General features: G+C 42.5%; 1 protein-coding gene across 6 annotated transcripts in view; it reads left to right on the forward strand.

Annotated features, from left to right (window-relative positions):
* Positions 1-14,089, forward strand: part of LOC114649318 (sulfotransferase 6B1-like) — a 296,944-nt gene that overhangs the window by 190,521 nt on the left and 92,334 nt on the right. The window lies entirely within an intron of this gene.

Below are 14,089 nucleotides of genomic sequence, written 5' to 3' on the forward strand. Positions count from 1 at the left end.
TGTCCATTTATTCAGCAAGCTGTTTTGTTGTATGGTACAGAGATAACACATCAGTCTCAAATGGCTTGTTAGCCTCTTTGATGTTTGTCTTCAGCCCACAGTTTAACCGCATGCCAGCACTGCACAAAGTTCTGGTTGATTACATCTTTCTTGCACTTTTTAGTGTTGAATAACAGCTTGACTTTTTTAAGAGAAGACAAACAATTTGACTTATTTCCTGCATTACAAAGAAGAATTCTTTGCTGCACAGTGATGGACTTCTTGAAATATGTACTGGAAAACAAAAATTGAGCATAATGTAAATCCTTTTCTAAAGCATAAGAAAATCAGAACTGCAGGTTTGGTCATGTATGTATTATCTTAAATAACTAGTAACTGAAGATTGAAAATGGACTTTTAAAAACAGGTTTAATATTTATACAGCAAGTAAAATGAGACCCAAGAAGCTAAAGCTTATAAAACTGGAAAGTAGAGGCTCTGAGGTGAGTGTTAAAATGGAATTCATAAAATAGTAATGTCAAAAATACCAGCTTCTTCCATTAAAGCGCACAGACAGTGTTGTGCCTAAAGGTGTCACTAATTGTGGTTTTAAAGTCGTCTTTAACAGGAGGAACTAAAGGGTTGATGGACCAAATGACACTCTCACTTCTTTGTTCTTCTCTTTTCAGTGTTTCATATTGCTTGATGTACACCAATGTTCAAAGCCAACTTTTCTACAGATTCAGTTATTTGTTATGCCTTAATACATGGGTGGGCAAAGTCATTCCTGGAGGGCCGCAGTGGCCGCGGGTTTTTGTTCCAACCCAGTTCCTTAATTAGAAAACAATCCTTGCCAATAATTACATTTCATGGCTTGTTAGTGCTTTAACTCTGCTATGTCAAGTCATTCTCATATCCTAGATTTTATTTCCATTCTAAGGATATCATCCAAATATTCTGAAGTGTAAAACGGATGGGTAATTCTCAGTCCTTCACTTTTTTCTCTTCTCTTTCTTTCCAAGTATTTAATTAAACCAAATAGTGCACGATAAATACACACAGGTGAAAAGGGTAACAAGCAAAATGGATAACTGCTGGTTTCTTTTGTCATTTGCATCTTATTGCTAATAAGGAGTAATTAAAAACCGAGAATGCAGCTGTTTAAGACTTAAATAAGCAATAAGGGTTCAAAATCTTAATGAGGGAGGTAACTAAAATGAAGCAGAAGTGTTTCTAGAGCAATAAGCGCTTCTTATTAAGCAATTGGGTTGAAACAAAAATCTGCAGCCACTGCGGCCCTCCAGGAATGACTTTGCCCACCCCTGCCTTAATACTTTCATGATGATTTGTCAATAACATATTTCTATAAAGCAATGGGATTTTCACACATGTGCAAAGTGTACTAAACTTCATCACTTGGTAGAAATTCTACTTGCCGCATCGTTTATCTTTTTATAGAAAAAGTACATGTGATATCATTAATATGAATCCAAGAGTACAGTCTTCATTCTCAGCAAAAAATATCTTTAAGGAGAATGTGTGTTTAAATTAATCCTTATAGAGTGCTTCCCCGTTTGTGAGGATAAACTGAAAACATAAGAATTTTCTGTTTTAGAATAATAGTGTTTTAGCACTGACAAATGCAAATTTATAGTATTCTTCTAGATTTTGGGGGAAGGTTAGCTTCTTAATCAGCTGATTAATAGAGTCTAAAGTAATGTATGGGTTTTTTTCTTCATATGTAATATGCTAAAATTGCTATGAAAATGTAATACTTTTATAGCTTTTCAAGAAATAAGGCCTTTCCTAAAATGTCTTCTATGAAGTTCAATAATTAAAATATTGCCTTCAATAACTCATCACAATTCTGTTAACATTAATACTTTACTACACAAGTTTTAATTTGAATTCTTTCTGAAGCCAACTAACATTTTAGACATGTTAAAATTCAGCTGTCTCAACCAAAAGAGTTTTTACGTGGCTTGTAGTCTAACATGAAAATGCAATATATTCAGTCAAATGGCTAAAAATGTACATATTAATTCTTTTGAGGTCCACTACAGGTTTTACCATCTGGCAGAAAGAACTGTCCTGTCTAGTGCTAGAGAATCTATATTACTAAACGATAGTTGTATATATGCACGGACGCAGGATGACGGACGCAGGATGACGGACGCAGGACGACGGATGAATTGAAGCGCACGCGCACTGCGATTCAGCGCCCCAGAGTCAAACCCAGCAGCTTCCCAGACTCAGTAGGTAGCGCCCAAACAACACAACACAACCTGTAAACTAAACTTCAGATCACAATACAACCGCTGCCCGAACGCGCACACCACCGCATATAAAACCTTTGTTTAGTAATGTTTATGAAGGTTTTATATATACACGGACGCCAGACGCAACCTGTGCCAAAAGCGCACGCGCACTCGCACAGCGCCCAACAGTCAAACCCAGCGGCTTCCCAAAGTCAGTAAGTGTCACCCAAACAACACAACACAACCTGCAAACTAAACTTGACGTAAAGCGTGTACGCCAACAAGTTGCCATGGTGACATATTTAAACATTGACATAAAATAACTAGACGCCTCATGACTAGCAGAATCGTACGTCAACGTCGCCGCCATATTGTGAGTGGCACTGCTATGGAGTGAAGTAATGAATAATGTGCTGCTTGGGATTGTACAAACCGCTGTATGCTCCAAACCAGATCCCGGGGGATTACATTTCATAGGTAAGGCTGAACAATTGTTTTTTTGTTATATTTGGCCATTAGAAAATCCTGTTTTATAATCTTTACTTTAGCTAAGCTAGGCTAAGGTAGCAAAGCTATGCATTTATGTACTCAAGTGAGCCTCCAAACAACGTTTTGGTTAAATGTATTTAGTCACTATGTAGATTGTTGTTAGCTGTTAACATGTCTCAAACTTGATGATGTTTTTTCTCAAGGAGCACATTGAGGAAACACAGTTTGAAATTGACAACCATCATTTTATGCTCATGTCTTTAGTTGTGTCTGTCTTCCACAAACTAAGGCTGCACCATATTGCCAGACTGAATACTCTCAAATTACAAGATCTGAGTGAGCGAGAGGAGTGTGAAGGCAGTCCCCGAAATGTTACTTATATGGGAGGAATGATTAATAATAATAATAATTATAATTATTATTATTTAATAATTGCCATTATTAGTGTATAAATGGATATTAATAATTGCATTTAAACGATTCGCCAAAATCTGTTGTATGTAAATGATACTGTTTATAACGTTATTGTTTTTTTATCAGAAAACCCAGTTTCCAAGTCTAACTGTATTAGTTTAAGTGGCACTTTTGCCACTCGAAATAAGGCTCACGTATCGTGTCTACTGGTAGAAACACAGTGAATGCGGCGTCTATCTATATATGTGTATGTACTTAAACTTGAGGTAGTGGTGACTACTGACAGTGCCAGCAGTCAGCTACTCCACAGTGCCTGCGTTCAGGGGTTCAATTATGATTCCTAACAGCAAACGATGTCTAGCTAACCACACACCCATAGAAAAACAAAAACGAGACTGCATGGATAAAAACAATGAACAAAGGTGCCTACAACGCGCTTCTGAAACACCAGAACCAAACGAGTCATGGCTCCAAAAAGCAACAGCTTTACTACAAATATATTTCTTTCATTAAATGAAAACTTTCCCAGGATGCTCCCACCCTCCATGATCTTACATCCCTACAAAGATTGGAGGGAACAGAAAATAATTGCCATTCTTGGATTTGCGATTCTTTAGAGAATCACGGGTTTACTGGTTAGAATAGAAGACACGCTGACCTTAATGTGGTTTGTCGCTGCCTCACAGTGGCCGATTCTCTCAACACATCTGAAGAGGACAACTTTATGTTACGTATGCTATACTGTACATAAAACTGCAAAAGTTTTCTTTTATTACTTCAAGCCTAGTTATGTAAATGCTTTGAAGTACAACTATACTTTAAAAAAGGAATGCTGCTACTTTGTTATGGACTGCTATTTAACAAATGTAACCTGACTGTTCACCTACAGTATTTGCTATATTAAGCACCAATGTATGTCTATTTCTTGTGTAATGTAATCTTTTAGATAGATAGATAGATAGATAGATAGATAGATAGATAGATAGATAGATAGATAGATAGATAGATAGATAGATAGATAGATAGATAGATAGATACTTTATTAATACTGATAAAAACAATATTAAGAGTGATAAAAACACAGTGCAAGTTAAAAACTGCAAGGTGGAGAGTGCAAGGCAAATATAACAGAAAATAACTTTGTATAATGTTAACGTTTACCCCCCCAGGTGGAACTGAAGAGTTGCATAATGTTGGGGAGGAACGATCTCCTCAGTCTGTCAGTGGAGCAGGACAGTGACAGCAGTCTGTCGCTGAAGCTGCTCCTCTGTCTGGAAATGATACTGTTCAGTGGATGCAGTGGATTCTCCAGGATTGACAGGAGCCTGCTCACAGCACACTCTGCCACAGATGTCAAACAGTCCGGCATCGTGCCTAAAAAACAGCCTGCCTTCCTCACCAGTTTGTCCAGGCGTGAGGTGTCCCTCTTCTTTATGCTGCCTCCCCAGCACACCACCGCGTAGAAGAGGGCGCTCGCCACAACCGTCTGATAGAACATCTGCAGCATCTTATTGCAGATGTTGAAGGATGCCAGCCTTCTAAGGAAGTATAGTCGGCTCTGTCCTCTCTTGCACAGAGCATCAGTATTGGAAGTCCAGTCCAATTTATCATCCAGCTGTACTCCCAGGTATTTATAGGTCTGCACCCTCTGCACACAGTTACCTCTGATAATCACGGGGTCCGGGAGGGGCCTGGGCCTCGTAAAATCCACCACCAGCTCTTTGGTTTTGCTGGTGTTCAGTTGTAGGTGGTTTGAGTCACACCATTTAACAAATTTCTTGATTAGGTTCCTATACTCCTCCTCCTGCCCACTCCTGATGCAGCCCATGATAGCAGTGTTGTCAGCGAATTTTGCACGTGGCAGGACTCCGAGTTGTATTGGAAGTCCGATGTATATAGGCTGAACAGGACCGGAGAAAGCACAGTCACTTGCGGCGCTCCTGTGCTGCTGACCACAATGTCAGACCTGCAGCTCTCGAGACACACATACTGAGGTCTGTCTATAAGATAGTCCACAATCCATGCCACCAAGTATGAATCTACTCCCATCTCTGTCAGCTTGTCCCTAAGGAGCAGAGGTTGGATGGTGTTGAAGGCACTAGAGAAGTCCAGAAATGTAATTCTGGTCCCTGGGGATCAATAGAGGGCTCTGTAGAGGGCACCTCCCTACTTTTTTATTTCCAGAAGTGCTTCCTGGAAGATATGGTATGGCACCGGAAGCATTCCTGGATCAGACATAAAAAGAGTCTGCTGCCTCACTTCAGAGTCAGAGTCAGGAGGTAGTGGACAAAAGTCAATGGAGGACAGAAGGAGAAGAATTTACTGATTGTCAGTGATTTGTATGGTTACTGTGGCTGTTTGCTGGAAGAGGTTTTGGGAGGAAGTGCTTGATGAGTAAAAAAGACCTTTATTTTATTCATATATTGTGTTTATTATTACTGGGTCTGTGGTTTGGGGTTCCCTGGCACCCCCTGGTGGTCACAATTATATTTAACTGAAAAATAAAAATGTTTAGCTTATGTTTTACTGTAAATAAAATAAATAATAATAAAATTAAAATATTCGTCATGTTATGTTCTTTTATTTGTATAGTACACTCTAAAGATTTGCTGGAACAATAATTGTGCCAAGGTTGAGCAGAACGGAGTAAGGCTCATCATAGGTCATAATCAAAGGAGAAATAACATTTACAAAGAAAGAATAAGTATCAGGCCATTGTGCATAAAAACTGGCCACAAAGGATTACAACAGATTACTAGAAAGCATGATAAATCAGGGGTGTCTATGGAGGACAATCAGCAAAAGTAATAGATATACAGTATTTGAAGCAAATATCACTATGGGTTTCCATGTGGATGAAACAGCCTCAATTCTCATAACTATTGCTGATGGAAGTGAACCCAGGAGATGCCAAAGGGAAAATCCCGAAGCTAGAAGAGACAGCAGGGCTATCAAGGACTGTGATCCTGATTTCCATTGAGAGCAGATCAGTGTTGTCAGTTCTGCAGAATTTCCTCCAATTGGGCTATTTTTGATCGGCATTCACTGGAAAAATGGGCTTTCACGGGATTGCTAATTTAAATAACATGGTATTTTGGGTTATTTTTCAAACTCCCTGCTCAGCCTTATTACCATTTTTTAATCCATTGGGGACCCCCTCCCCTGCCCTTCACACCTACAGTATATACATATTTTAATGATCTAAAATCTCGGAGTGCACCCCACAATCTTTGATGGTATATTTCTAACAACAACACCATCCACTTATTAGGTGTATTGGACTTTTTGAGGTATCTTTGGGCTATACATTTTTTAAGGACCTGGCAACCCTGGACCAGATATTTCCATGGGGTCCTTGTCTCATAAGAAACAGTGGACTCAGGAATCTTTGGGTGGAGACTGTGAACTATCTGACATGGAAATTTGTGCTGAAGGACATCTTTGACACTGGAAATGGCTTGAGAGTGAACCTTACATTAGTACATGTCACACACTTGCGAATAGGAGGGAGCTGTATGGACCAAGTGAAGGTAATTCCACGCCAGGTCAGGGGGTGGCAAGGTGCGCTAACCTTTCTTCTGTTGTCTCTGCAGACAAAAAATGGGAAAACCTGTCTAATCCAACTCTGAAAACATCATTTCCGGTTCCAGGGCCCAGAAACACATCACTTCCTGGTTCACTGCACCACTTCCTGTCTGGACATTTAACACCACCATCTTTTCGAACCATCCTCAGTTCAGTTATGGACTCCAATTGACGCACATCAATGCTATTTTCAAACCCTTTTTACAGCCAGGGAAATTATACAGGTTTCTGCCCCAAACCTTTTTGAGTGTGTCAAGTCTAATCATTTCACATACAATTACTGAAAATCATGTTGGAGAGGAGAAGAGGCCAGATAAAAGAGAAAGAGAGACTGGAGAGATCTGAAGGAGGGATTTCTTTCTGAAGAACTGGGAGAAATGTAGTTATAGGACTTTGTTTCTGTCTACAATTACTTTGATACTTTGTGTTCTGCCTGGTATCAACCTGTTCCATTTAATAGCTTTCCCAGTTGCTAAATATGTAATACACATTCACTTATGGTTTTAACAAAATATCCCTAAATTATTCACTTTGACATCATTCAGGGTGTTCATTGTGTTTCCATGCATCATCACACCCCTTTCATTAGCAGACCTGAATGATCGGGAAGGAGAATTGGGTCTTACAAGTGTTTCCATATTTATAGGTGCTCACCCATTGAGTATTCTGTAGACAAGCATCAATGATTTGAATGTAATGAATGCCACTACAGGGAGCCAATATTGAATCTGAAAAGAAAAGTGACATGAGCCCACCTCAGCCAGTTGAAAACAAATCGTCCTACTGCATTCTAAATCATCCGCAGTGGCTTGGTGACACATGACAGTACTCCTGCCAGCAGAGAGTTGCAGTACTCCAGATGAGACAAGATCAAAGCCTGGACCAGGAATTGTGCTACATTCTCTGTCAAATATGGTATGATCATGTGCACATTGTATAGACCAAATCTGTAAGACCAAGAGACTGTTGCAAGAATGTTCAGTGAAAGACAGTGGATCATATATCACCACCCCAAGATTGGTGGGTGTTAGTGATAATGAGCCAAGCTAAACAGAGATGGGATGCTGAGTAGACAGAAAAGCTGGGATAACAAGAAGGCCCATCTATGCCAGGTTGAGCTAGAGGTGGTGTTCCTTCATCCAAGTTTCAATATCACTTAGACCAGGGGTGGGCAATTGTTTTGGCTCGGGGGCCACTTTGTGGAAGCGGATGTTAGCGGAGGGCCACACCTTTTAAAATGATTGCATTCATTAGTTAACTTTGCATTTCAGAAAAGGTATAAATTGTACCATAAAAATCAATAAATATAAATTAAATAAAATAGTGGCAGTTTTATTCAATTTATTTATTGTGCTAATTTCATATCATCTATAGCTGCAAGCACATTTAATTTTAGAATCAGTTTAATGAGACAAATGTACCCTATCACACTTTTCTACAATTTTTTTGAAATCAGGAGTGAGATTGCTTGTTGAGATTCTCATCACAGCCTGCAAGTTAATGTCTGTCAAAGAGCATCTATATTTACTCTTGTTGATCTTCAAGCAAGAAAAACTTTGCTCACAAATATATGTAGACCCAAATATAGAGAACATTTTCTCAGCAAATTTCTTCATACATGGAAATTTTTCAGCAGACAAAGATTTGTAAAAGTCAACTAATGTCACAGCATTAAACATTTCTTTCACAGTGTGATCTGACTGCATGTCCATAAGTTCAAGCTGCAGCTCCTCAGGTGCTGTGTCAATATCAGCAGTGATGGGATAAGAGAGCAAATTGAATTTAGGCTCAATTTTCTTAAAGTCCTGAAATCTTCTTGTGACCTCGTCCTCCAAACTCTGCAGATGATCCCTACTCTTAGCAGAAACACTTCCAGGCACTTTCTGTTTTCCTAATAAAGGGAAATGACAAAAATTGCCTTCACCTGCTTACCTTGCAAATAGATTTAGTTTTGCTTTGAATGATTTTACATGTGGGCGGCACGGTGGCGCAGTAGGTAGCGCTGCTGCCTCGCAGTTGGGTGACCTGGGGACCTGGGTTTGATTCCCGGGTCCTCCCTGCGTGGAGTTTGCATTGTCTCCCCGTGTCTGCGTGGATTTCCTCCGGGCGCTCCGGTTTCCTCGGACAATCCAAAGACATGCAGGTTAGGTGGATTGGCGATTCTAAATTGGCCCTAGTGTGTGCTTGGTGTGTGGGTGTGTTTGTGTGTGTCCTGCGGTGGGTTGGCACCCTGCCTGGGATTGGTTCCCTGCCTTGTGCCCTGTGTTGGCTGGGATTGGCTCCAGCAGACCCCCGTGACCCTGTTTGGCTTCAGCGGGTTGGAAAATGGATGGATGGATGGATGGATTTTACATGCTTCCACATTTCATGTGCAAACAACCTCTTTCCCTGCAATGTCACATTCAGTTCATTCAATTTCTCAAATACATCAGCTGCAAACATCATCTCATATCTCCACTCCTCACATCCTATTTTTGTAACAAAATCATGAGATATCTTCTTCATGTCCAGAAATAAGAGGATTTCATTCTGCAATGTCCAGACTCTTTTTATCACTTTGACCAGGCTCAACCACCTCACACTGTTGTGGTAAATTACGTCTTCATACTCTGCCTCCACATCCTCAAGAAAAGATTTGAACTGTCGATGGTGGAGTGCCCTTGCTCTGATTGTGTTCACCACACTAACAATAGGATCTACCACATGCTTTAAGTCCAGTGCAGCTTTACAAAGGCTCTCCTGATGCAAAATACAATGAAAAGACAAGATATCACTGTCTGTGTCTTGTGCTTGTAACTTGTTTTTTAAAAGCTTAACCATACCTACATTTTTCCCAATGAAAGCTCTGGCCCCATCTGTTGTAATGCTTGCCATTTTGTTCCAGGACAAGCCACTTTTCTCCACACAATTCACAGCACACTCAAGCAAGTCCTGACCAGTGGTTCTATCTTTCATTGATTCTAGGCCAAGTAATTCCTCTGTGATGATGAAATTTTTATTAATTCCACGGATAAAGATGAGTAATTGTGCAGTGTCTTCATTATCTGTGCTCTCATCCAGTGCCAAAGAAAACCAAACAAAATCTTTGCTCGCAGTCTTCAGCTGTTCTGTGAGTTCATCACTAATTGAGTCAATGCGCCGCACTATAGTCCTTCTTGACAATGAAATGCTTTCAAATTTGCTTCTCACATCAGGACACAATACGCTTGCACACTCTACCATACACTGCTTAATAAACTCGCCATCCGAAAAGGCTTGTTGCGTTTAGCAAGGTTGTAGGCTACCATGAAACTTGCTTCTGTAGCACTATTTTGAAGTGTTGATTGCTTTGTAAATAATGCTTGTTGCTTCTTCAGCCTTTTCACACACTCTGCAGCTTTTATTTTGCATTCTTCCTTGGAAAGTTTGCAGCCAAATTCGCTATGTTTTGTTTCGTGGTGTCGTTTCAGATTGTACTCCTTAAATAACTTAAATAACTCCGCCAAGGACGGTCCTAAGCCCGGCTGAAAAAGGAGGAAGGTGGTCGCCCTGCCGAAGTGACCAGAACCGGGAGACCGGGGAAAACAGGCACGAAACCAATGGTCAGTTCCGAATCAAATTCTTCGTTTAATGCTACCGCATCCGGGGCAGCCGATGCGCCAGTATTGGGGAACCAGGAGGCTGGTGAAAAATGGGCTACTGGCCGAAGAAACCGAAAGATCATCACGCCAAAAATGGAAATACGAATCGCCGCGTGGAACGTTCAAAGTGGTCATCACGTCGGCCAAAAAGAAATCATTGCCAAAGACCTGCTGAGCTGCAAAATCGACATCGCAGCTTTATCTGAACTACGACTCATAGGATCAGGGCAGATGGTCATCGAACCACCACTCATCAACGACCAGATGGTACTCTACTATTCGGGTGGAAAAAAGCGAGAAGCAGGAGTCGGATTCATGGTTGCCCGTCACGCAGTCTATAGCGTCGTTGCATACCAGCCGATCTCTAATCGTCTTGCAGTGCTCACCATCAAGGGCACCATCAAAACCCACCTCGTCACCATCTATGCACCAACCGAGACAAACCCAGACCCGGCCAAGGACGATTTCTACAACCAACTACAACACATGTTGGATTCGATCCCACAGACTGAATTGATTATACTGGCTGGAGATTTCAAAGCCCACATTGGCGCCGATCGGACTGGGTGGGAGAGCATGATGGGTCGTTTTGGACATGGTGTAATCAATGACAACGGTTTGCGCCTCTTGTCCTTCGCCAACACCAACAAATTTATCATCGGAAACACCCAATTTCAACATCCAAAGAAGCATCAACTCACATGGCGAAATCCAACAGGCGACGACTCGGCAATGTTGGACTACATCCTGATCAACTCCCGTTTCCGATCATCACTCAAGGATGTCCGTTCGATGCGTGGCCCGGACTGTGGATAAGACCACTAACTTCGACTGCAAAGAGCCAAATGCAAATCGTGCCCATCGGCAAAGCTTGACTGGAAATGCTTGTCAGATCCCGGTCGCAAGGCGGAATTTCAAATAGCATTATCCAACCGTTTCGCAGCATTGGTGCCATCCGAAGACGTCAACGTCGAAGAGCAACAAGTTTCGGACGCCATCATGGAAAGCACCAAATGACTATGTCCTCCCACACGCCACCGAACACAGCCGTGGATATCCGATGAATGCCTCGATATGGTAGATGAACGAAAAAGTGTAAAGCTGGTCGACTTTGAGCGATATCGTCAGCTCAACAAGGACGTCTGACGTCGAATGAAGGAAGAACGCGAGGCTTACTGGAACCAAGTAGCGGCCGACTTGGAAGAAGCGGCCTCAAAGCACGAGTACCACACGATTTATCGAACACTCCGACGCCTGAGTGGAAAAAACAAATCAACGAACGACAACATCCGAAAAGCCGATGGCACCTTCGTACGATCATCGACTGAGCGGTTACAGCGTTGGAAGGAGTTCTTCGAGACACTGTACAACCACGACCCGCCACACGGACCACTAGCAGATCCGCCACTCATCGAGGCACCAGAGACCCCAATGTCCGATGATGAACCGACCCTGGCGGAGGTGAAGATGGCCATCCGGACTTTGAAAAATGGTAAAGCGCCTGGTGTGGATGTGATCACCGCGGAATCGATCAAGGCTGGCGGTGATGTTCTCCTCCAACGAGTGCACCTGCTTCTGCAAAACATTTGGCGTACGGAGACGATTCCAAGAACGTGGAAGAAGGCCATCATTATCCCAATCTTCAAGAAAGGCGACAACCGAGAATGCCAAAACTACCGTGGCATCAGTCTGCTCTCGATTGTTGGAAAAGTCTTCATGAAAGTAATCCAATCACGCCTGCAGAAGCATCGCGAACAAACGAGCCGCAAGGAGCAAGGCGGCTTCAGGCCTCGCCGCGGTTGCTGTGACCGGATATTCAGTCTTCGCCAGGTTAGGGAGGAGTGAATTCGATGTGGGAAACGGACGGTCATCGTCTTTATTGACTTTCGATCCGCGTTCGACTGCATCGATTGGCCAGCACTTTGGATGACGCTGGTGACCGAGCACATCCCACCAAAAGTCATCAAGCTACTGCGGGACAATTACAATGGGTCATCGAGCCAAATACGCATCCGAAACAAGCTGTCGACTGAACTCGCCATTCGCACTGGAATTCGCCAGGGAGACGTCGCCTCACCGCTGCTCTTCAACATCGTACTCGACGCCATTATGAGGAAAGTCTTCGGGGGCAGACGCGGAGTCCAGTTCGATGAAAATGGCACCGTGACAGATCTAATGTTTGCAGATGACAGCAGTGTACTGGCTGAGGATGACGCCAAAGCCACGGATGCTCTCTACAAGATCGCCCGCGCCGCCCAGTCATATGGATTGAAGATAAACACTGAAAAGACGAAGGTGCTGACAACAGATGAATCGCCTGCCAATGTCCACCTCAATGGCATCCAAATACAGCAAGTTCAGCAGTTCAAATACCTTGGCTCACTGATCAAACAGAAGAAAGTCGCGTCCACGGCGGAGATCCACAGTCGAATAGGTCAAGCAACCACAGCATTCGCTTCTCTAAAGTGGTGCTTGTGGAAGCGAACCAATATTTCCATTCCGACCAAAATCCGCCTTTTCCGGACGCTGATCCAGCCGATTCTACTCTATGGATCCGAAACGTGGACGGTGCTCAAGGCGGACCTCAACAAACTCGAAGTTTGCCAGATGTGTTGCCTCCAGCAGATATTACGAGTATCATTCCGAGACCGCCTTCAAAATGAGGACATCCGATGGAGATGTGACAACCAACCGCCAATTGAGGAACAAATTCAAACACGTCGACTATGATGGTTTGGCCATGTATGTCGAATGGACGCGAGCCGACTACCACACCAACTCCTCTGGCGTGAACGACCCACCCAGTGGCGAATCCAACGAACGGTACCGAAGAAAACATGGTTAAAACAGGTCGAAGATGACATCAGAAATTGCAGAATAAATCTCGACGAGGCCAGAACAACCGCCAACGATCGTTCTGCATGGAAACGAGTTGTGAAGGAGATCCGACAACCATTGGCACCCACAGCAGCGTATGGGCTTAGGAGCCGATCCAGACCCAACGCCAGCTAGGGATCAAAGAAGAAGAAGAAGAAGAAGAAGACTCCTTAAATACGGCTATCGTTTCATGACACAATAAACACACTGCTTTATTCCCTGTATTACCAAAGAAGTATTTGTTTGTCCATTCTTCATTAAACACACGACATTCATCACCGATTTTACGTTTTTTCGGAGGGTTCATGGTTTCACTAAAGTTGGAAATTTATATATTTACTGTTGCAAAGACAAAATTGAAATTAAACAGATCAACCGGGAAAGCACTGCGCATCATATTTACACTGCGCATGCGTATTGACGTGGCCGACCTAGTGGAAAATACGAGACGAATCTGCGGTTGCGCACAGGAAGGAAATCTCCATTCAAGGCGGATTTTTCTGACTGTCTTGGCGGGCCGCAATTTGCCCACCCCTGACTTAGACATGTTGAGATTCTAGGTGGTACGGTATGGTCCTCTGGAAGCAGCGACAGGTGTGGCTGCGCATCTGTTATAAGTTTCTTTTATTTTCCCTGTCTCTCTGTGTTTGCTGGACACATATTTTTTATGTATGCTGCAATTTTTAACCCCTGAGGAACGTGAATTTCATATTGATTTTGGAAATTTCACACCATTTTTTAATTAGAAGTCTTATAACATCTTAGAGTTATGACATTTTGTGTGTTTAGTGAACCAGGGTTTTAATAAAGTCATTGCCACAGTGATGCATCCCAACAGCCCCTTGGAGTGCACAGAACGTGACGTCA

Source organism: Erpetoichthys calabaricus, chromosome 3, assembly GCF_900747795.2.
Source record: "Erpetoichthys calabaricus chromosome 3, fErpCal1.3, whole genome shotgun sequence".
In the NCBI taxonomy this organism is placed as follows: Eukaryota; Metazoa; Chordata; class Cladistia; order Polypteriformes; family Polypteridae; genus Erpetoichthys; species Erpetoichthys calabaricus.